The 23,203-nt window shown below is 43.2% G+C and overlaps 1 protein-coding gene across 3 annotated transcripts in view; it reads right to left on the bottom strand.

The window, feature by feature from the left end:
• gpr85 (G protein-coupled receptor 85) overlaps positions 1-23,203 on the bottom strand; it is a 167,620-nt gene that overhangs the window by 109,138 nt on the left and 35,279 nt on the right. The window contains exon 3 of one of the 3 annotated variants that reach the window (XR_013653444.1): positions 20,499-20,593. The exons of 1 other annotated variant lie outside the window; for it this stretch is intronic. The gene's annotated coding sequence lies outside the window, so the exon portion shown is untranslated. Of the gene's footprint in view, positions 1-18,616; positions 20,594-23,203 lie in introns of those variants that run through there. One more of the 3 variants, XR_013653443.1, reaches the window with a different exon arrangement.

Genomic DNA, 23,203 nt, shown 5'->3' with positions numbered 1-23,203 from the left:
AACAGACTTCCAACAGGTTTTTTCTTGGAAGAGGAACTAGACAGGGTTGCCCACTCTCCCCCTCTCTTTTTGCAATATTTATCGAGCCTCTAGCTGCAGCAATAAGACAGAATGAGAGTATTAAAGGAATTAAAACCAAACACAGCCATCATAAAATTAGTCTCTATGCAGATGACATATTACTGTTTTTAAGTAATATACATTCTGTAAATGAAACAGCAACAATCATTAATGAATTCTCTTCTATATCAGACTATTCCATTAATTGGAATAAATCTGTTTTATTACCACTGAACAGTAATGCGGAGCAAGGACTCACAATACCAGTTAAAACAGGAAATATCAAATATCTAGGTATTTATTTTTCCCCCAAAATATCAGAACTGGTGCAGCTAAACTACACCCCATTACTGAAAAACATACAGGACGATCTAACACGCTGGACCAACCTGCCTTTGTCCCTTATGGGCAAGGTAGCCACGGTAAAAATGAAAATCTTACCCAAAGTTAATTATCTCTTCTCAATGATTCCCACACAACCGCCATTAAAATGGTTCAAAACATTAGACTCATCCATATCAAGCTTTCTATGGAACAATAAACCTGCAAGAATTAGTCTAAAAACTTTAAAATCTGCAAAAAGCTGTGGAGGATTAGAATTACCTAACTTCCACAATTACTTTCTTGCAAATAGATTACAATATATCTTAAAATGGTTAAAAAATAATCCAGAAACTAACTCATGGTTAGACTTGGAACAGGCGTTATGTGGAAAGATCAACCTGTCAGATCTTCCATTTATTAGCCAAATAGTTAAAAAACAGGATTGTTTCAAAAGTATTAATATAAATGCCACTTTAACAGCCTGGTGGGAATTTCTCAAAATATCAAAATCATCAATTCAACCGTGCAAAATGACACCCATCTGGAACAACCCAGACATCCTCATAAACAAAAAAATTATCCACTTCCCAGCTTGGCAAGCAGGGGGCATAAAACAACTAGAGCACATAATTATTGATAGAAGATTCATAACTCCCCAGGAACTTCAAGACAAACATGGAATATATAACTTCTTGGAATATCAGCAACTTAAATCAATTATTACTAAAAAGTTTAAATACAGAGACAACGATTTAAAGCTACCAGATGTAGTTACCACTCTGATCAATTTCTCAATGAATAAAACTCTCTCCAAAATATACAAACTTTTATGCAATTTAGATAACAATATTTCACTTCCGACAACAAAATGGGATGCGGATTTAAGCATCAGCACAGATGAAAGTTTTTGGTCAGAACTTTGTCTAAACACCTTTAAAATGACAAAAAGTCCAAATCTGCAGCTAATCCATTTCAAAACTCTTCACAGAATTTACTACACTGGACAGAGGATGTTCAAGATGGGTCTCTCAGCACTGTGACAGTAATCTACCCGACAATTACATGCATGCACTATGGTTCTGCACGCCTGTCCAGGCTCTCTGGCGGCAGGTATGTGCCGATCTATCAGTCTGGCTTAAGGTTTCAATCACAGCTTCACCGTCACTTTGTGTGCTTGGTGACATGAGTGCCATCGATGTAGAAGGAGGATTAGCATCTATCATTTACATAACTCTTTGCATTGCTAAAAAAACTATTTTAATAAATTGGAAAAGCAAAAAAAATATAAATATAAGTCAACACAGAAATCTGCTGCTTGATCATATCAGCTTGGAAAAAATGTCAGCCCAAAGTTCAAGTAACTTCGAAAGAATTCGGTCTCTCTGGTCTCCCATAGCTAACTCCGTGACTTAGGGGGTGGGGGGGGCCTGGTCGTCGCTGCTCCTTGCCCTTCTGCCGTGGGCCGGGTTGGGGGTCGGGGCCTCCGGTGCCTGGCGGGGGTTGTTGGGGGCTCCGTTGGTCGGGGGATCGGGTCCGGCGCCTGGGTGGGGCGGGCTGGGGCGCTGCGTGGTCCTTTGGGCTTGGGTGTGGGGGTGCGTGGTGGGGGGGTGGGGTGGTGGTCTGGCCTGGCTTGGGGGGGTGGTCCCTTTGCCTGTACTGGGGGGGGTCGGCGGGGGGCGCTGCTCAGGGGGGGGGGCCCAGCGGCACTGGATGGGCTTCCCATCTACGCCTGGGGCTGGGATCGGCCCTTCCCTGGCTCTGGGGCGGGACGGGACAACCCTCTTGGGGCCCCCGGTCGCTCTGGGTGCCCTCCGCTTCGGCTGCGGGGTCTGGGGGGGGGGGGGGGGTCTTGTCGGCCCTGACCTGTGGGGGGGCATTCTGGGGGAGGGGGGGGGGGGGTCCACTATTGGTACGGGGCAGGGGGGGTTGACGGGTCGGGGTCTCCGCTGAGGCCATCGGCGGTTTCCCCGGCCGGTTGGCTGCCTCGGTCCCGTCGAGGCCTGACCAGAGCTCTTCTAGGGCCGGCGTTTGGGGGTGGGGGCCTGGGCTTTCTCCGGGGGGGGCCGGCGCTTTCTGGCTCCTCTCTCTCTGTGTGGGGGGGGGGTGGTGCTGGGCCTGGGGTGTCGGCGCCTCCGGGGGTGGGGCCCCTGGGCTGGGTGGGCCTGGCCCCCTTGCTGGGGGGGGGGGGGGGCGGGGGACAGCTGTTTGACCACCGGGGGACAGTTTATCAGCTGTCCCCAACTTACCCCCTTCCTCATATAACCTCATAATAGGGTGAGGGGGTGGGGGGCTTAGCCTGCGATGAGCCTTGGGGGGGGGTTTACTAGGCAGTGGCCCCCCTCCTATGGTTGCCGTATGGAGTGGGCCCCCCCTCTTTCGGTTTTATTTGCACCTTAGACATGTAGGGCCCTTGGTAGGGGGGGTGCTTGGACATCACTGCCAGCAAGCAGCGGATGTCCTCCTAGCACCCTACCCGCCAATTTTAACCGCACCTTAGACATTTAGGGCCCCTTGGTGGGGAGGGTGAGGGGACGTCAATCAGGAGATGTCCCCTTAGTGCCCTACCCGCCAATTTTAACTGCACCCCCCTTAGTACACACACCCCTCCCCCCTCAATATATACATCCCAACATAAACACACACACATGCACACACACACCATCTCAAACACACATACACTCACACACAATTTGCAAGGAAGGTGGGACCTGGGTCCATCTGTCCCCTGCCTCTTCCCTGGTGGGGGGTGCGGGCCCCCCTTTGCAACGGCGGCCGTGTCCCCGGGGTGCCGGCTTCCTGGGCCCGGCAGTGCTCTCTCCGCGCGGTGGGGGAGTTCACATTACATCTGAGCCGGGGGTGTCTGGTCCCTGGGGGGTGGGTTCTGGTCCTTGCTACTGAGTGCTGGGCCCCGCCAAATTTCCAACTGTGGCCGAGCCTGGTCGGGCCATATTTATAACACCCCTTGTGGGCCCTCTTTTTTTCCCCGGGGTTCCCCCCTCCTGGGCGGGGGCGGCGGGCCCCCTGCCTCGCTCCTCCCTGGACCAACCGTGGGCCGGGCGGATGGTTGCCTGGAGTGCGGAGCGGGTCTCCCTTGGGGGGTCCTGGCTCGTACCTGGGGTTGGGGCGGGGGGATGCCCGGAACTCCTGGGTGGTGGTGGGGTGCTCGTTTGGGGCTGTGGGCGTCCTTCTCCGGTGGGGCTCTGCGTTGGGTTCTCCCGGCGCGGCGGGGGGGCTGCTCTCCTGGTTGGGCTGGGGCGGCGCTCTCTTTCCCTCCGTGCTTCCCTGGCCTCTGGCTCTGGGGGCCTTGCGGCGGCCCTGCTGGCCCTGGCCTGGGTGGCGGGCTTGGTCGCCCGGGCGGCGGTTGTTCCCTGCCGGTTCCCGTGTGGCGTTGGGGGGATTCCGGCTGCCGCTGCTGCTGCAGTGGGGGTCTTGGGGTGGGGATGGCTGGGCACTCTCCCTCCTTCTTTTCACGTTCCACCATCCATTTTAGAAGAACATAAAACCTCACCTGAGCACTGGTGTTAGCTCACCTTTGCACTAATAGCTTGCATGACTGAATGACTGAAATATTTCACACTAGTTGGTTTTAAGGCATAAGTATGCGTGTGAACACTATCTGTTTTGTGTACATGTCGACAGGTGGACATTTTTGCAGCTAGCAGATGTGTTGATAACATTTGAGTGTGTGTGTGGACAGGCCCCGCCCTTTTTGTACTGCATTTGAACCTTACCATAATGATTAACAACCAGTAAACTTGTTGCTGTATGCTGCTTCATGGTCTTATCCCCCTTCCCCTCCTATTATCACCCCCTACCCCCCCCTCTCTCTAGCGTCCCTCTCTCTTCTTCCCCTCTTTCCTTTTCCGTCCGGTCCAACACCAAAGTTTTTCAGACATGATTGAAATTAATAAAGTTTGGCCTCAATTACAAAAGGGGTTTATTCAGACATACCTTTGGTTTGTCAGAAGATTAATAACCCCTCTTGTTAAAGCAAAATATGTCCAACACAAGAGGCCCTCAGCTCTCGTCTGTCTGCCCAGCTGTTGGACAGGACAAGTAAAAAAAAAAAAAAAACTTTAATTGACGAATGAGAAATACGGGCTGAACGGCCTGAGGAGGAGTGCGGGTACAAGTTTATCTCTCTGGAAAGCAGCCAGCCTTCATCCAGGCTACAGCTGCAGAAAATCTCATACAGACGACTTTATCATTTCTGCCCAGTGACCTTTCTGGCATCTTTTTTTTTGTTTTTGTTCTCCTGCTCCTGGAAGCACACACTCCCAACTATACATCCTTTTCTAGAGTGTCTGCCAGCCCCACCAAGCTCCATTTCTTTTTTTTATCCCTTATTACGTAGCCTCTCCTCCTCATCCACCCGCCCATCCTCCAGCCAATAGAACTTTTTGGGAGCAGGAATGGCTTCAAGGTTAAACTGTGAGTTGAGGCGGCTGACGCCCCTGCCGCCAGGCTCTTTTGGCCGCAGCGCTAATCACCTTTCATCCCTGAACACCAGGCTGCAGGTGTTAAATGGAACTCAACACATCCCTGCAATGAATGAAACTCTGTTTTATTTATTTCCTTTCTCTTTGATCCTACATTAGGTAACAGGATATTGGTAGCCGCACTGGCAGATCTAGTACACTTTGCAAAAGCCTTCATTAAAATCAAAATGCTGCAATACTGAGAGATTCTTCTAGCAAGATCTAGACTTTATTCTGCTGGTTGGCAGCAGCAACGTTTCTCTGTTGGTCGTTTCTTATACCGACTCTTTTGTTGAAATTGGACGTCCTACTCTTATTCTACTCTTTAAAACCTGCCCCCCCCCCCCCCCCATCTCTGTTTCTGTACCCCCAGTTAATCTTTTTCACCACACAACTGATTTTTTCTGCCACTTTTGCAGAAAGTTCTTCCTCTTCCTCCCAATTATTGGACATATTCAACACAAGATCATTTCGTATCTTTTTCCTTATGTTGCGCATTCCTGTAGTTTTTACTTCCTGGACTTGTCTCAAATTGGATTTTTTTTTTTTGTTCAGCTTCCAAGACGAATTGAAATGCGTCAAACAGGGCAGGGATATAACCTTCAACATTTATTACAATGTAAATATTTAGTTCAAAATAAAAGTAAACATTTAAATAACATGAATCAACTCAAAACATCTATATTTATTCTCTGGATGTTGCCAAAATGATCTCGATACATGAACATTCTGAACTCTGACCTCAATGATTTTAAAGTAGTTCTTCTATCTCAACATGGGAAATGTGACACTTACGTCTTTCTGTGACCCAGTTTGATGGCTTGTTGTGCATATTGGAAAAATATCATAACGTTCAGGAAGGGAGCAATCAGATTTCCCTTGTATTGGTTTTGGATTCCACCTGTTGATCACATCCCTGATTGGCGACGCGTCCTCTTTGCCAAAGTTCAGGTATTTGAATTCTGATAACATCCCAACGCCCATAATGCACTGCTGCCAGGCTGCGTCACCCAACACTCAAAGCGCACCGCAGGACCTCTGACCAGTCCTGTTCGTAGACTTAATATTAAACACTGGATGCCCAGCTCGCCAATTGCATCTAGTTTCACCGTAGTGAGGGATTTTAGTTTCATAAAGTCCTTTTATAGGTTTTTATACATTTTATATAAACTTATATTTTTATTTAAAAAATTCTATAGTGGTTTATGGCTTTTGAATTACTTGCTTTTCATTCACCTTTTACTTTTTAATTATTTGTTAAATGTTTTGGAGCTGGGCTGAGAGCTTGGAGCTGGGGAGACAGACAGGCAAACATAGGTTTGTACGGCCAAAACATCCAAAGAGCTGAGGGTCAACTCAGATCAGCTTTGCAGAAACTGGTCTCCAAAGCCTTGTATAGGCCTTCTCCATCTTCAAATAAACCTCTTTAATTTAACCTCTTGGATTGTGCTTCTCCTGTGACTTACAAAGAACTCGGAGAGACATTCTAGGACACCGTTGTACCTTCTTTGCACCCTCTAGGGAGGCTCCGAGGAGTTCCACGTAGTTTCTCCTGTAATCTCCACCCAGTGAGACATTCTTGGAGCTCCTCCCCACAAAGACATCCTAGAGTCATGTGGACCAGATGCCTGAGCCCTTTGACTGGCTCCTCTTAATGTGGAAGAGCAGGGGCTCTACTCTGAGCTCCGAGCTCCTCACCTTATCGCCCTGGTAGCTCCCAGCAACTCTGTGAAAGGAGCTCGTTTTGGCCAATTGGACCTCGTTCTTTCAGTCATAAGTGAGTTTTGGAATAAACTGCGCGACCGGTAAATTGAGAACTTCACTTTCAGACTCGGCTCCCTCTCCATCACGATGGACCACGATCTTCTCTCACTCACAAACAAATTCCCCCCAAACAGTTCTCAGCATAACCCTTGTGCTATCTTAGATGAGCCCACCCTCACTTTGACGTGTTCTCCCTACCATGACAAAGGTGGATAAAGGTGGAAAGATTTCTTGTAATCCATGGACACCAGTGAAGATCACAAATCATTGAAGAAAAAAGGTTCAGCGCACTGTCTAGTGGGTCTAGATGACCCAACTCCCAATAGTAAAGTGCCTAGGGTAGCACAAGGGTTAAACTGTAATTTAATTCCTCTATCACAGGAGAAGTCACCGTAAATAATAAACAGTCTTTGACATACCATAACTCCTCAACCGTTCACGCAATCAATGCGAATCTGCTGATTCTGACGTGGAGAAAAGCTTCGACTTATGCAACCAATTACGAACATAGTGTTGGATAACCCTGCAAAGCTGTTTTTTTCTACAGCTGGTTTACGTTGATTGCATGAATACTTCCCTACTGTAAAGTCTTGCACATCAGCACAAAGCTGCTTTCCTCCGCTTCAGAATCCTCTAGAATTGCATTATTTGCGTTAACATTTGAAGAGTTACAGTAGTTGAAAGACTGTAAACACTGGAGCTAAAACGCTGACGTTGAAGGTTAGCATTCAAACAAAAACAGAAGTCTCCCGTATTTGTCAGTAGTCTACGAGGTGCTTGGTTTCATGAGTGATCAGACCAGCAGCTCTTTTCCGTTCACCTTTGCCATCACACAGATGGCGCCGGAAAATCCCACCTGGAACACGTGAGTCTGTGACTGTTGATGTTTACCCAGTGCTGCCCCCTACTGGACCCTGTGTGTTTTTGACACCTCTGTCTCCCATCTCTGTTTTTAAAAATCCTTCCTGCTTTAATTCCAAGGATAATGTTTTTCTCTAAGGGGATCGGCAATTAGTCATAGATGTTCAAATGGGCCAGAATGAGGGCTCTTGACTTCAGGACAGCAGGTTTAGTGGGATCCTCACAGGACTAAGCAGTGAGGATGGGGGAAACTTTCTAAAACTTTTCAGAGATATACACATCTCCATTATGTCTAATCCTCCTTTCACGTTCTTCATCGGAGGCAGCCATCAACCATCTTTGTCAGAGGTGGGAGTAGATCAATCTACTCGACGTGGGGGGGGCGTGGGATAACCTTGAGACCGACACACACAGTTATGCTCGGCGAGAAGGCCACGCAGTCGGCCGAGGACACGGAGGCTTGAGTTATGGCCCCGGTAGGGAGGAAGCGGATGAGACAGGGTGGAAATGAGTTACACGCTTCCACTCCGCCGACCACCCCTCTTTCCCATGCATGCTCGTTTTCATCTCTAAATGACTGTTTTGGCTCTCAGCACTAAATCAGAATGTGAGCGTGGAGGATTTTTGAAATCCAAGATTTTTTTCCTGTGCTTTTAAAGTCCCACTCCGATCATCTTTGGATCTATTTTCAAAGCGTTCTCGGTGGTCTTTTGACTATGATAATGCTGTTTTTAGCTAATATAAAAAACTGTAGTTTTCTAGGACATAGTTTCTGCAGAGCGGCAGTAGTTCATTAGAAATTTGCCTCTGAGTTGTGGGTGATATTGATGCCACTGGGCAAACCCTACCCCCCTTCCCCTCCCCGTATGTGAGATACGGGAGCTTGTGGCCCACCCAGTGTTTTAACTGTGTCACTAATATGATCTTTTTAAAACTGAAAATTTTCCTCTCAAATATGCAATTTTAAGCTTAATGTTCTTTGTATATGTCCTCCATCATCAGATAAATGCAACATGTTAAATGGCGTATACCACTGTTGGAATAATATATGTAAGTTATCTCATATATCATACCTAGCTATATGGGAGATATAATCATGTTTGCAGAAGTGTGTGTGTCCAACTCTGTTTCACAGGAAGGGGGAGGTAAAACTCTTGGGGGGGGGGGGGGGGGGGGACGCCCTATCTATGCATCTTCCCAGTTTTCTGCATGAGAACTACATGTTATCTGTGTCTAGACCTGAATCGAAGGACGCTCTGTGTTAGTTATCCGTGAGAAAAGGCTTTGCAGGTCCAAAGATGATGTGGGAAGACAAAGAAAAGACAGATATGTTGCAATTAATGTTTTCTGATCGCGCTGCAGCTGTGCTTTTTCTGTTTCCCCCTCCCTTTAGAGTTCAGTGCATGTGTAATTTAGGGAAGATCCAACAAACTTAATAAAAGAGGAGGCGACAGAATATGCGCCAGAGCGGAGTTGTTGCTGGGTATCATCTGTCTGTTCTCCTCATAGAAAGGTACCTTTGGTCTGTTGTCTTTCTTTCCTTATTTTGTTATTCTGATGTTGCAGGTTGTTTTAACCCAACAACCATGCTATCCTTAAGCCTTTCAGAGTAAACTCTTTCCATGGATATGATAATACATTACCTTTGGCACACCAAAAAACAATTTTATTATGAAATATGGTATTTTCGCAGCTCATTTTCCCACCTCGATCTTTGAGGCGCCACCTTTCTGTTCCTTGTGGGTGCCGCCCATTTAATAAGTCAAGATCTCAACTTCAGATCTCAATCTAGAGCCGATGCCAGCCCACAAAAACAAACAACATCCAAACTTTTGCAAAGATGGATGTGCATGTGTGCGCATAAAAGGAAACCGTTTAGCCGACACTACTAGCGCTGTGGAGAAAGTGGGTGTGAGCGTAGCGCAGACTCCTCCTGGAAGGGGCTGTTCTTCACTTCATACGTCACAATGTGAGAACCCACTCGTTCTTGTGGATTGTGAGGGGCTGGTGCTCAGAGCGCAGATTTTTAGAGGAACACCCAGAAATGCTTGAATGGATCAAAATACCGCTATGGGGTTGTTTTTTGTAAGGTATAAACATTATAATACACTTGAAAGCTTAAAGAGTTGATTTTGCATCATATATACCCTTTAAAAACAGCAAAAACAACATTTTTAACACAGTGGGTCTTTAAAGTTAGTTTGACTTTCATTTTTACAAGTTTACTTTTGGCAACAGTATTAAACAGTGGTCAAAAAGCTACAAAAATAAAAGAATAAAAAATAAAACCAAAAAATACAACACATAAAAAAACAGCGGCCAAATATGATCTCAAGGGTCCTCCTGGGGTTAAATAAGCTGAGGTGGTGACTTAACATTGAAAAGAATTGATGGTGTGTGGCGCTGGTGTAAAAGTTAACTGATAAAGAGGAACTCTTTAACCCTTTAACACAGGGGTCGGGAACCTTTTTGGCCAAGAGAGCCATAAATGCCACATATTTTGAAATGTAATTTCGAAAGAGCCATACAATAATGTAGTGTCCCTTCCCCACACTGAGGCACGGAGACTTAACCTCTTTTAAAGTTCTTTATTCCGATTACTGCAGACCGCAACAAACGCCCTTCAATTAATTCAGCAACTCCTGAATCTCTCCCGCCGTGATGAGAGCGCTTCTCCCAACTTTATATTCCCCTGCTCCCGCTGCAGCCCTCCCATTTCCCTTATTCGGCCCATAGCTGAACTCCATTGGTCCAAACTACCTAACAACAGGCTGAGCGACAGAACTGAGAGCCAATCAGATCTCTGCTTGACGCGTTCAATGAACTCCAGAACTTTTAACGCGACCCAACAGCCACCCAGTCCAACTCAGTCCGCGACAATTTGTTTAAAACTAAATATACAAGTGAATGTGTGCATTTGATTTAATTTCAACATTTTTTAAGTACAATAAGTCTGTGGATTCTTTTTAATAACATTGTTATTCTGTTGCTAATAAATGATGAGTATTTCTCGTGGTAGTTTTGCTGATGGTCTAGTCTGGTTGATACGTGGTGAGTTTCTGCTTCGTTCAGGCGTTGAGACTTTAAACGTCATCGTAGGTCTGAATGTTCTGTAATTGTGACAAAGACTGCTCACATGCAGACGGGGAGCCAAACACACACTCACACGCTGCAGGAGTGACGGGCAGCGGGTTTTACGTTTTTACAATCCCTGCGCGATTCACCTGCTGCCTGTCCCCACAACACCTCAGCCCCACCCTCTGCTTTCTCCCTCACACATCCCATCCCCGCATCTGCGCGCTCTTTCTCAGAGACGGGAGCGCGCAGTTTTAGGCACGGCAATTCACAGGTTTCTGGCTGCTACAAACTCTGTGAAATAATAGATAATAGTAACTGATAGCGCTGGCGCAGATTTCTCTCTCTAAGCACTGCTACTACTGCGCGCCTCTGGCATCGCATCGCGCCCGAGAAGGACTGGTCTAATGAAAAAAAAAAACTATAATTAAAGATTTGTCTGCGAGCCACATGTGACCATCAAAAGAGCCATATATGGCTCGCGAGCCATAGGTTCCCGACCCCTGCTTTAACAGAAGAGATGTTGTCGGCGACACTTAAGTAATATGGCTTTTCACCGATATGCATATCAGTGCAAAACACACAGAAACTTTCTGAATAAATCAAGTTAAACCTTAAATAGGATATACAATTTTACTCTACATAAAAAATATTCTGTCAAAATTATACAAATATGAACATGCTGCAGACCAAAACAAACAAAGCCTGGAAAAATTAATAATTAAAGACAACAAATCAATATCAATGATAACATAAATATAATTTTTAGGTCTTATCAAACATTAAAAACCAAATTGTATAACTCATCACTGGGATTACTCCAAAAATATTTGGCATTTTCCTAATTTTGTGCAACACCGGGAGTAAAAATCCTCTACAAACCTCAATAAATTCATAAAGAAATTATATATTGTTTAATCATTATGTCAAAAACCACCAGAGTTCCTCGTGTCATACAAAATGAAGTAATAAAGGATTTGGATCAAAGGTGGCTCTACATTTGACAGCCAATCTTCTTTTGACAATTTTTCCTTTTTTGTTTTTTTCAGATTTTGTCTGCTCTACTGAGTCTAAGTATTCCATCTCAAGTTTATGGTGCAGAATTTCTGACTTTTTATGAAAGCTCATTAGAAACATGAATATGAACGTGCTTATAGGCTGCCCTCACATCGTGAAGATTCAGAGGGAATGCTAAATAAGGTAATTAGGCTTGGCAAAGGGCTGCTGAGTGCAATCATTTCACAAGAGAGCTCATATTTTAAAATAGCTAAATTAGCAGATAATGAGTCTCACACACTTGGCAGCTGTCATTTGCAAAAATATGCAACTGGTTTGTAAATAAATAACATTTCTGCCTCTTTTTTCTGCTTTATTTTTTTTTCCTCCACTGGACTGAAATGAATGTTTGCTAGTGGCTCGACATTAACGGGCTTGCAGGATTCGCGGGTGCCTTGCGTCATCAGATTTGAGCGGCCTCCTTTCACTCAACTTTTATGAGTCACGGACAAAAACGGACAGATGCACCTTCAGAGGCGATGTGGGGTGACGGAGGAGAAACTGTCCTGAGTCATTCTCCCTCGCCAAAGAGTTGATGGGCGTTTAAAAAAAAAACTTTGTTGAAAAGAGAGCGTCAATCACCGGACAAAAAGTGACATGCAGACTGGTCGCCACGGCAACTCTCCATCAGAAATTCCTCCTGGAGCAGCAGTTGTGATCCTGTGTGATTAAGCATGTGTTTTAGTCATCGTGAGCTCTCTGCTTAACATGAGGAGGAGGGAAATGGGGAAAAAAAATAAATAAGGCGAGGTGTGGAGTGAAAACAGTGTGCATGAACTCCAAGATATTCCTTTTTTTTTTTTTTTGGACTTGATTAGGAAAAAATGTGAAGAAGAAGCAGAATATTTTACTTCAGTCCAATAGAAATGGAGGTACGTGGGAAAAATGAAAAGCAAAGTAATGAAAGAAAAACACGACAAGCCCTGCAGCTGCACAACGATTTAATAGACAGTCTGACCCTTGCAAGCAAATAGGAAAGTGCAGTTCAAACAGAAAGCTTTGTGTATTACCTCATATACTCAAGGTACTTTGAATATTATGTTCTGCTGAATTGCTGAGTTGTTGCATTCAGGCAAGCAAAAAAAAAGAAATAAAGAAAATATGTGTCCATAAAAATGGCTAGAAAGCTTTTAGCAAAAGAAGTGGCATTAATAGCCCATTGTGAAAAGTCTTTTCTGCAGAGGTTAGAGGTCAAAAAAGGAGTAAATCATGCCTGCATTTTCATTCAAACCGCTCTCTCAGTTTTTATTTCCCTTCCTCTTTGGCTGAGCTACAAGTCTTATAGTCTCACTAATAAAATGTGTTTATTCAGACCATGATTTTTCTCTTTTTTTAATACTGTGCGGTAAAAAAAACACAGCCACAACACGGCGTGCAACTTCGCCCACATCTACTATAAATGAAGCGTACTGAGACGTTGCAGTGTGCTGCTTCCCAGGCGGGATGCAGCAGCGGCTACCTTCATGTTTAAGCATCTGTAAAGTAGCCCATGGTGTTCACATTGCACAAGCAGGGAGAGGCTTCTTCGTCTTTTATTTTTTTACTGTTCACTAGCGCATGTCTGCCACCTGGCTAGGTGCGAAATATCACAGTGGTACAAATCTTGTAAATCTTGCTCCCGGCCTTTTGTCGGGCACAAACAGCAATTCTTAATTTCTCCTCCATGGTCAGTTTTCAAATGCTATGCACTTCTGAGAATCCATACGTCCACTATGAAATCAGAGTCCCTGATTGGTCAAAGCTCGACCAGGTTTAACTTTCAATGGCCATGCGATTTCTACGTAGGGCTCGAAAACGGTCGTAAAAGCTAGTGTAGCTACATGTGAATGGCAGAGTTTTTAACGCAAAAACCCGAAATGCGCAGTTACCCGTTTGTTCGTAGACTTTTCATTGGAAGTGGACGCTTGAACGTGTGTTGCCGTGGGCGATGTGAACGTACCATTAGAAACACTGAGCAAAAGAGTTAGCTGGGGGCTTAGCAGCAGATTCTGGGCATTGCTGTGCAATATTTTAAGAGTTCAAATATCTAAACTAATCAGGAACTCAGCTTTGGTTCATGATGTGTTGATGACATTATTAATGGGTGATGGGTGGAATCCAAATCCAACAAGGAGGGGAATCCGAGCACTCTGCCGCTAAACTTTATGACATTTTTGTTATTTCTATTGAGACAATAATAAAAACTCCCTCTGTTTGTATTCTTGTATTCTTATTTTCATGTTTTTCCTCCTTGGACTAATGCAGGACAGCAAGTTGTCCAATTGGTTCACAGAGAGACAGAAGTACAGTTATTCAGACGCAGCTATTGCTGTAGATGGTAACCCTAACATATGTATGTTGGTATAATATCTATCTATCTATATATACATATAAAAAAACCTGAGACATTACTTTCCTCTGCCAAACACACTTTCATCTCCTGGCAGGTCTTGCCTCCTCCTCTATCATTCATCCTAGTTTGTTCTCTCCGTCCCTGGCACCCATCAGTCCCTCTCTCCCGCTTCTTCACAGCCAGAAGGCCTGTGTTCGATAATAACATATCAATCTCTAATGTACTCCAGTCATGACTCATCCACAGATGGCTTGGAAAAGTCCACTTTTTCTCCACCTCCTGTGACCCAGTTACCGATGAAGAAAGGTCCGAGGCGGTTTGACTGTCGTTTTCTTGGAGCGCGGCGGTGAAGTGAAGTGATTTAGATTCTGGGGACCATCGCGCCAGCGTTGCAGGCAATTTTTCAACTCTAATTTAAACTTGTAACAGCAGATATGATCAAATGTAATGCCCTGAATAACTAACAAGATATTCCCAAGGACTTATTTTTTTGTTATAGTCGCCAATTTCCATTTGCATCCATGACTAAATGTATACATTCATTAGAACTAAAATTATTAGTTTCTTTTAGGGGAAAAAATAATTTTTCTTGTTTTCATACTTCCCTTTTCTAGTCCTTCGTATCTACCCTCAGTCTTGTTCATTTGCACATTTTGAATTTTAAAGCCTTTGCTGCCCTGTGCCAGTCTTATCTTACATCTCTCAGACAAGAAGTGAAAGTTTCTGTCATTGCTCTCTAGACATTACTTTCATCTATAGCCCTCAAACCTGCTTTGAGTTGGAAAAAAAGATTTTTAGAAAAAGGGTTCTAAAAAAGAAAGTAAGGCATTTTAGGGTTCAGTCTGGGGAACTCTGATCCAACATACAAGGGACACTAAAAATGTTCCCGAAAAAAAAAAAAATAGGCGAACATCTTAAGTTACTTTTGACCTACTTTGAAGTTTCCGTACCTGGCTGTCACAGGGACTGTTGGCAGTTTGTCTTGACATCTTGCAGAGAATCCCAAGATCTGCAGCAATTAGCGATGACATTGTTTAGAATCATTGTGTTTTTTTTAGGTGTCAGAAGACTCTACACACATACGAAAGCAGATCTAGCGGAGCCACAGTCAAACAGACCTATTCACACAATGATGTAATACCTGAAGGAGAGTTTGGGAGAGGAGGCAAAAGTTGTCCTTTTGGCCTCAAAGTGGAAGCAGCATCACGTTGCAATCCAACCTTAAAGGAGAAAGACGTGAAGCAGATTGACAGTCCCATGCAGGAGGGATCTGGTTCAAAACAGACGCTCGCCTCTACGCGGGCGGGAAATATAGGTCAAGATCACATTTACGCTGTTGTGTTTCTTCTCCAAGCGTTCCAAATAATGACTCCCACTCTCCCATCACGACTGCTTTGTAGCCAAGGGGATGAATCAGGCAGGGAAAAAAAAAGAAAAACAAATTATTTTTTTAACTCAAAATAAGACAAAAAAAGTTTAGACGATGAAGTATCGGAAAAAGGCTTGATGGGTGGTGTTTAAATCATAAAAAAACTGCTTTGCTCGATTTAACCCTACACATCAAAGAATTAAAAGAAAAGTAAAATGTTTTTCCAATTAAAATGTTTTTAAAACCCTTTGATTAAATCCTTACAAAAAGTTGCAGTATTTTGTAAGATATAAATAGTATCAATTACGACGATGATTTAGATGATTTAGTACGTTTTTGTTTAAAACGATGTTAGTTTAAAGGCCGTGTCACACAGCCACTGCCTACATTTTGCGCATGTTGCTCAGATGAAAATTGGTCACACATGGAAAAAGTGAGAAAAGTTGTGGTCCTTACATGACATTTTGATAGATGTATCATGAATGAACCCTGTTTAAACCACGGAAAAAGTACACGTAAATGGACACGTAAATCAACGTAGAGCATGAACCGCGCATGATTATTGCACTGTTTCTATGCAATTCATTGGGAATTAGTTTGTAAATGGTGTAATTTTAACGAGATATGTGAGCAGTGTACGCAATATAAAAGTGATGCATCAATTGTACATGCGTGAAAGGTCCATTAAGCTACGTTCACATTGAACGCGATTCGCAAGACATAGGCGGCCACTTTCAATGTAAAGTGATTTGGGCGGCGTGACCAGAATTCAAATATTTAAACTTTGAAGAGGTTCCTGCAGCTTGACCAATCAGGGATTCGACTTTGGGCATGTGACGTTTTCAGTGTTTCGATCAGCGGGTAGAATACACATCCAATATGGATTTTAATTTATTGTTGCTTTTGAACGTTTCAAGTCATTTCAGTAAGCATTGTGGACTTTCTTTCTTTAACTGAGGGGTAACAACAATTTTGTCCACCACCGTATATGGACTTATGTGGAACAGTAGTGGAAAGCCACAAATTTTCTGTATGCAGCTCGCAAAAATCCTGCATTCATCCCTTCATTTTCTATTCCGTTTTTTCCCTTTCGGGGTCACGGGGCTGCTGGAGCCTATCCCGGCCACTTGTGGGCGAAGGCAGGGGACACCCTGGGCAGGTCGCCAGTCTGTCGCAGGGTAGAATGTCCACAATCACACACCCATTCACACTCACACCTAGGGACAATTCAGAGTTGCCAATTAACCTATGAAGTGCAAAATGTACACGATAATTGCGTAAACTGATAAAATATGCGTTTTATCAGCATAATTTTCAACCAACCAAAAATTTGAACAGTTAGAAACCATATTTTAAGTTAAGACCCGTTGACAGACATCTGTGCACAACGATGAATGATGAGCATATATGATGCATGTATCTCAAAACACTAAAATTTCATACTTGAAAAATGCCACTTGAAAATTAGTGGCTGTCTGACAGGGCTTGAAAAAATTAACATTAATGTTTAAGAAAAAAAGCACCTTATGTACCCACCGTACTAAATTTGATTCACATATTTTTAACTCAGTGTAAATGCTTTTTAAAGCATTACCTATTAAAAAATGTTGTTTCCTTTGAGCAAGTAGTCATTTAAAAAAATGACAAACGATAGATAATAGATGAGTTATTCTCACCATAAAGTTTTAAAAATTTGCTAAACACAAAAGTGTCATGGAGGTAGCCATTTTGAAATGAGCAGGAAAGGCCCTTCTACTGCCCCTAGTGGACTGAAAATCCACTGCAAGGAAGAAAACATATGACAATGGGTTTTTAAGGAGATATTTGATCATGCTAATGAGATAGTCTCTTAAATATGATACAAATAATATTTCTATAAAATTGCATATTTTTTCTAAAATTTTCAAACAGATTTATCTTTCCACTCAGCTTGCTTGCAAGCAGCCCAGTACCAGATGCAGAATGGAAGAAGGGAGCAAATGAGGAGGTGTGAGGAGAAAGATAGATGGAGGCAGGGGAGGTCATGCTGCAGTCTGCTGGCTCCTTTCCGAGGGCAGCGTAGCTTCCAGGGAACAAACAAAACTCTGATCTCTGATAAATCCAATGCAGTTTTCTGTCTGTGCAAGGCTTCAAAAGAGGTGACAGACAGAGAGGAGGGAGCAAAAAAGAAGCAGGGATGGGGGTTTCTGTTGCTGTGCAGAAGCCCCTGACCTGCAGGAAGCCATGTGAAGCCACGTGTGACGTTCATAACACGGAGGGCAGGATCACCTCCAGGTTTTCTCACATCGTCAGGTCTTTTTTTACTTCTTGTTTTCCTTTGTCCTACCTCAATCCGTTTGTCTGTCTGGGCTCCTTTTCTTTTTTTACGCTTAAATGAACACCTCTCTTGTCCCTGTATTAGTTTAACATGCATGAGCAGCCACACGGTCACGGCTCCACGTTCGACCACTTTTCCACTAAACGTGTTCGCCCGCTCTCTGGCTCCTTTCTCCCCTTTTATGCACCGTCTTGTTAAAAATTTGTTGTTTTTCCTATTCCAAGACACTAATAAAGAAAGAACCACCACTGCCACCAGCGGACATTAATAATTTACAGAACTGCCAATGCGGCAAGAGAATGGAAATTAAACAGTTTTTTTTTTGTTGCTTGTTCTGGAGCTATATAGCAGGAAGCTTAAAGCGTGTGCTGTGCGGAGGGGGAGGTTAAAATATTTACACTACAGTCACATGGGTTTGTGAACCACACTTTTTTGGCAATATAGTTAAAGTCCCATTTCGATAAACTATTTTAAAGGCCTTCCCAGTGGTCTTTTAATTATGTTGTTTTAAAATTAAAATAAGAAACAGCTGTTTTCTAGGACATAGTTTCTGCAGAGCGGCAGGAGTTTATTAGAAATTTGCCTCTGAGTTGTGAGCGGAAACGTTGGTGCAAAGAAACTGCGCCCCCCACTTCCTGCTGCTGAAAGCTCTTTGTTTACACTCTCTTCAAGTAGCCTACACCCCCAACCCAACATTATCGGTGCAACAAAAATGGCGAACAAACACGTACATGGATCTAGTCGGCTACAAGCTGAATGGAGCAGAGCAGGGAGCTTGTGACCCCGCCCAGTTTATTTTCTGCAGGATAACAATTGAAAAATTATTCTCATCTCAATTTTAGTCTGTGCGATGCACGTATGGCACAAGTCATTATAAACGGCTATTAATAGTCACCTTAAATGTTCACGCACATGCTAAAAATAGTATTATAGCAGCTTGAAGTATTTAACAAATCAAATACAGCCTTTTACACATTATGTTAGATTCAAACTAGATTTATTTCAAACAGGGATAGCAACACATGTTAAACAATACAAAAGTATCATTACATTCATCATCTTTAATGCTTAGAAGAAAAAAAAAGTCTACCTTGGACTGAACTCCAAAAAATACATGCTTGAATAAGGGATAGGCAGAAGCCAATGCTTATTTAAGCCTATGCCTTTATCTACTTATCCACAATATCCCACATATTAATATGTTCTCTGATTCCACAATCAACATTTCACAGTCAATAATTGAATATTTTATAGTTTTTAATCATCCATCTTATAATTTAAGAACAGTTTTTCTTTGAGTTTGACAGTAAATTGTTTAACGTCCGTGCATTGTTTGACCAATCAGACGGAGCCTTCTATGTAGATATGGGTCATTTTTAATTTAACCCCCTAAGTACTCAGATTCATTTTACCTTAAAATGAAATGTAAAACTTTCCTGATGTTTTTCTGTTGAGATACGTTTACACCATCTTCAGCAACGCGGTGATCCAGGGACCATTTTTAATGAAAAGTCTATGGTAAATTGGAGTTTCGGGTTTCTGTATTGAAAACTCTTGTGTTGAAGTGAAGAAATTGACGTTTTTACGACCGATTTTGGGCTCCATGGCAATGCATATAAAATGCATTGGGGATGGCGTCCCTTTCAATTCACGGAACTGACAACCGTTTGAAAATTGATCATGGAGGAGAAATAAATATTTGCGGTTTGTGCCCGGCTAGAAGTATACAATCTAAATATCGGCTTAAAGCTGTGAAAGATTTGCAACGTTTGTGCAACTTTGAGGAAACCCCTCCCTGCTTGTCCAGTATGAACACCATGGGCTAAATGTGCGTTCAAGAATGCAAGTTTTGTGTCACATGCCCGATGTTTCTATAGCTTTATACTGATGTGGTAAAGCTAATGTAAGCTAGCCGGTGACATTCATATTTTGGACAAATCATACATTTTGTGGTATGAGCACCAAATTTGGCATGGATGTACCTTAACATCTCATCGTTAGCCACAAGAAAAATCCAAAAATGGTCGCCTTTGTAAAGACTGCGCCCATTCATTCAATTGTTGCAAAAATATTCAATGTCTGTTATCCTCAGTCTCATCACTATGGGCTGTCAATGAACAAAACACAGCCTTTAAACTTGAAGGGGAACTACAAAATACTATGATATATTTTATGTATATTATATATATTTTTAAATCTTGGATTTTCTCATGGCTAACATTCTTTTCTGAAAGAAGGGATCCCAGAGTACATCCTTGCCAAAATTGGTACTTGCACCAAAAAATGCATGATAACTTTAATAACTAGCTTAACAAAAAATTCGTTGTTTTATGTTTTGCAATTGTGATCTCTTATATGACATATAGCAAGTTTTCCTCTTACCAAGCAGCCCTAACAACACAATCTTTTTCAAACAGCAGTTTTTTCATCTGCTCCTGATTCACAAAGATTTGAATAAAGAAATACTAAAAAATGCAATTTTGAACCTGATTTTTTTTAATATATGTCCTCCATCAGCAGAAAAATCCCACAAGAATGTGTCAAATAATATTACGAACAATACTGGAAGATCAAATGAGCTTGTGAATGGAAGAAGTGCAGATGAGTGGCGTGTTTCCTCTAAGCTGTTTTCCTGTGAAGCTTTAAAAGACCTTTTGAAGCTTCAAAAGGCCTTGTGTTCACCCCTTTCCCTTTACAATGGGGTGGCACATGCCCGCAGGCAGAGTCACCGTGCTTCCAGCATAAGAAGGGATGGAGGATCGAGTTTGACGGCTTGGAGAAAAGGGGTCCTGCTCGCAACAAGCAGAGGAAGACAGCACCACGACAGGGTGGAGGTAGGGGTAGAATCCAGGTATCCCTCACCTTTTCTCTTTCGTCCAGTCTACTGAGGGAAAAATCTTCTGCTGAGAAGCAATGCAGCTCCAGCACCGTCAGCAAAACCAGTCAAGAGCAAATCCCTGCAGGGAGAAAAAAAAAACAGGGACTTCTTGGGTTGTTGCTGTATATCTGGTTTCACCTCACCATCATCTCCCATCAAACCCCCACCCCTCGCTTAAACAATGAAAATAAACACAGCAGTTTCGATGCATTACAAAGCACAAAACGCGGGGTAATTTGTCAGAATCGAGTTGACCAGATGGCATTTACTGTGAACGTGTTGATCAGAGTTAATTTGAGCCCGGTAAGTGTTCATGGCAGATTGCCTCCACAGGAAGAGCTGAATTAATCACATGCGGGGAATTCACACCTCCCGACTGTGTCAACCACTTCCTGTCTTTAGACAAATCTGAATGGAAGCAAGACAGACACCCCACCTCCCTCCAGCCAGGCGTGGCATGCTATACAAATTGACACGTCCACGTATTTGAAAGAGTCGATGATGGAACACTGATGGTATTTTGAGCCAACCTGGCACTTTTGATTTACGCTGACAAGACAGTGCAAACCTGTGACCTCCAGGTGTGAATTTGATGTTCAAAGGTTGATTTTGTCACTTGCGGTTGTGGTAGACTAATAAGGAGCAAATCAATCTATTTACATGAACTCAAACATGTTAGCCAAGAGACGTAGTCTTCCCCAGGGCCTCTGCCCAGTGGGACATGCCCAGAACATCTCCCCAGGGAGGCATCCTGGAGGCATCCAGACCAGATGCCCACACGACCTTAACTGGATCCTCTTGATGTGGAGGAGCAGAGGCTCTACTCCAAGGTCTCTGCGAGTGATTGGGCTTCTTCTCCTATCTCTAAGGGCCCGTCCAACCCCCCTATGGTGGAAGCTCATTTCAGTAGCTTGTATTAAATAATAACCTTGTTATTTTGGTCCTGGCCCAGACCTCATGACCATTGGGGAATACTGGAACGAAGATTGACCGGTAAAACGCACTGGAACAGCGACCGCATGACGGTGGACCCCTTGCCAATCCATCTGTCAATCTACCACTCCAATCTTCCCTTAGTTGTAAACAAGAACTCAAGATACTTAAACTCCTCCACCTGGGGCAGGAGTACTCCACCCACCCAGAGAGGAGAAACTACCAAGAACCATGGCCTCAGACTTTGCAGTGCTGACCCTCAACCCAGCCGCTTCTCGAAGCCAACAGGACAACATCATCTGCAAAGAACAGAGAAGAAATCTTGTGGTCCCCAAACCAGACCTCCTAAAAATTCTGTCCATAAAGATTAGAAACAGAACCGGTGATAAAGGCTAGCCCTGCCAGAGTCCAACATGCACTGGAAACAGGTCCGTACTAGTTTATATTTACTACAATTACCCACTTGGCTCAAATATAAAAAAACTTAGGAATGTCCACAACTTTGTGATATGTTTTATATTTTAGGCATTGGTTTCATGATAATGTTTGTTTATTGAGTGTGTATGCTCCGTGACAGATGGGGGAACTGTTCAGGGTATACTCCGCCTTTGCCAAACAATAGCTAGGATAGGCTCCAGCACAACTCCTAAAGGGATTAAGCGGGTTTGGAAGATAAATGAATGATTTAAAGATTACTCAGCTAGTACTATAAAAAAAGAGTCAAATTTACAGTTTTAGGATTTTCTGGGGAGGTTTATATCTCTTATCTGGCTTGGCTATGAAGACTCGCATTCATCCAGGTTGGTTCCATTGTAGTAGGTTTAGGGGATGTCATCTGGACTCGTTTGAGGACAGTGAAGTACGAATTCTAGCCAGAGAAAAAGGATGGTTTGAGCGAGGGAGTGAAAGAAGCCATCTTTGTCAAGAAGGACAAACCTTCTCTTAATAAGAAGGTTTATTCTTCCATCCATCTACGGCAGTGTTTTGAAACCTAAACAAACAAAACCAGTTCCACCTGGGTCGTTAATAGCTTAAAGGAATGACCAGTTTGGGGAGGGAGTCACTGGCTCCCCAACCCCCAGCTGAGGACAAAGGACTCTTAACGACCCGAAACCATGTAGGCTAAGTTGACAATACCATCCAGTTTCAGGTCTGACTCCTCCACCATGAGCGCATATATACCAGCTCTTTGAACAGCTAATTCAGAATTGACAAAGCCTCTTGATGAGAGGTGAAACGTCTTCTAACTTTAAAACCTTATCTGGCTTGCCAATATGAAAAAAATAATGATATTTTTCATAACTATGTGTTTGACAGGTGTAAAGCATTAACCAAAAGCTTAGAAAAAGTCAACATATTCTCAATTTTCTTTCATAACTGTTGTTTTTGCAGCCTGATGCCACAAAGTAGGCGTTTTACAATTCATTTTAACAATTTTGAAACGATTTTATAATGGTATAGGCCAATTTAATTACCAACTTGCCTCAGACAGATCGATCTGGTTGGATCATAGGTGATCAAAATAGATTAATTGATTAAGTAGATTAATCATTAAACCCCTAACAATCACCAGAGAGGGACATTTTGGTAAATGTCTATGTTAGAAATTTCCAGTAAATGTTATTGTGTAAAGTTTAGTTTGGTTGCTTTCCAGTGCCACGCATGGGAACACATTAGTGCAGACAACCTCTCCCCATTTCTTTCTTGTTCCTTTCAGCTGAGGTAGTTTCATTCAACATCCTGAGACTCATCTATA

Source organism: Oryzias latipes, chromosome 23 (assembly GCF_053564925.1).
Source record: "Oryzias latipes strain Hd-rR chromosome 23, Olatipes_Hd-rR_3.1".
NCBI classification, from domain to species: domain Eukaryota; kingdom Metazoa; phylum Chordata; class Actinopteri; order Beloniformes; family Adrianichthyidae; genus Oryzias; species Oryzias latipes.
Note: the sequence above shows the minus strand (reverse complement) of the source record. Positions and strands in the feature narration are given on the sequence as shown.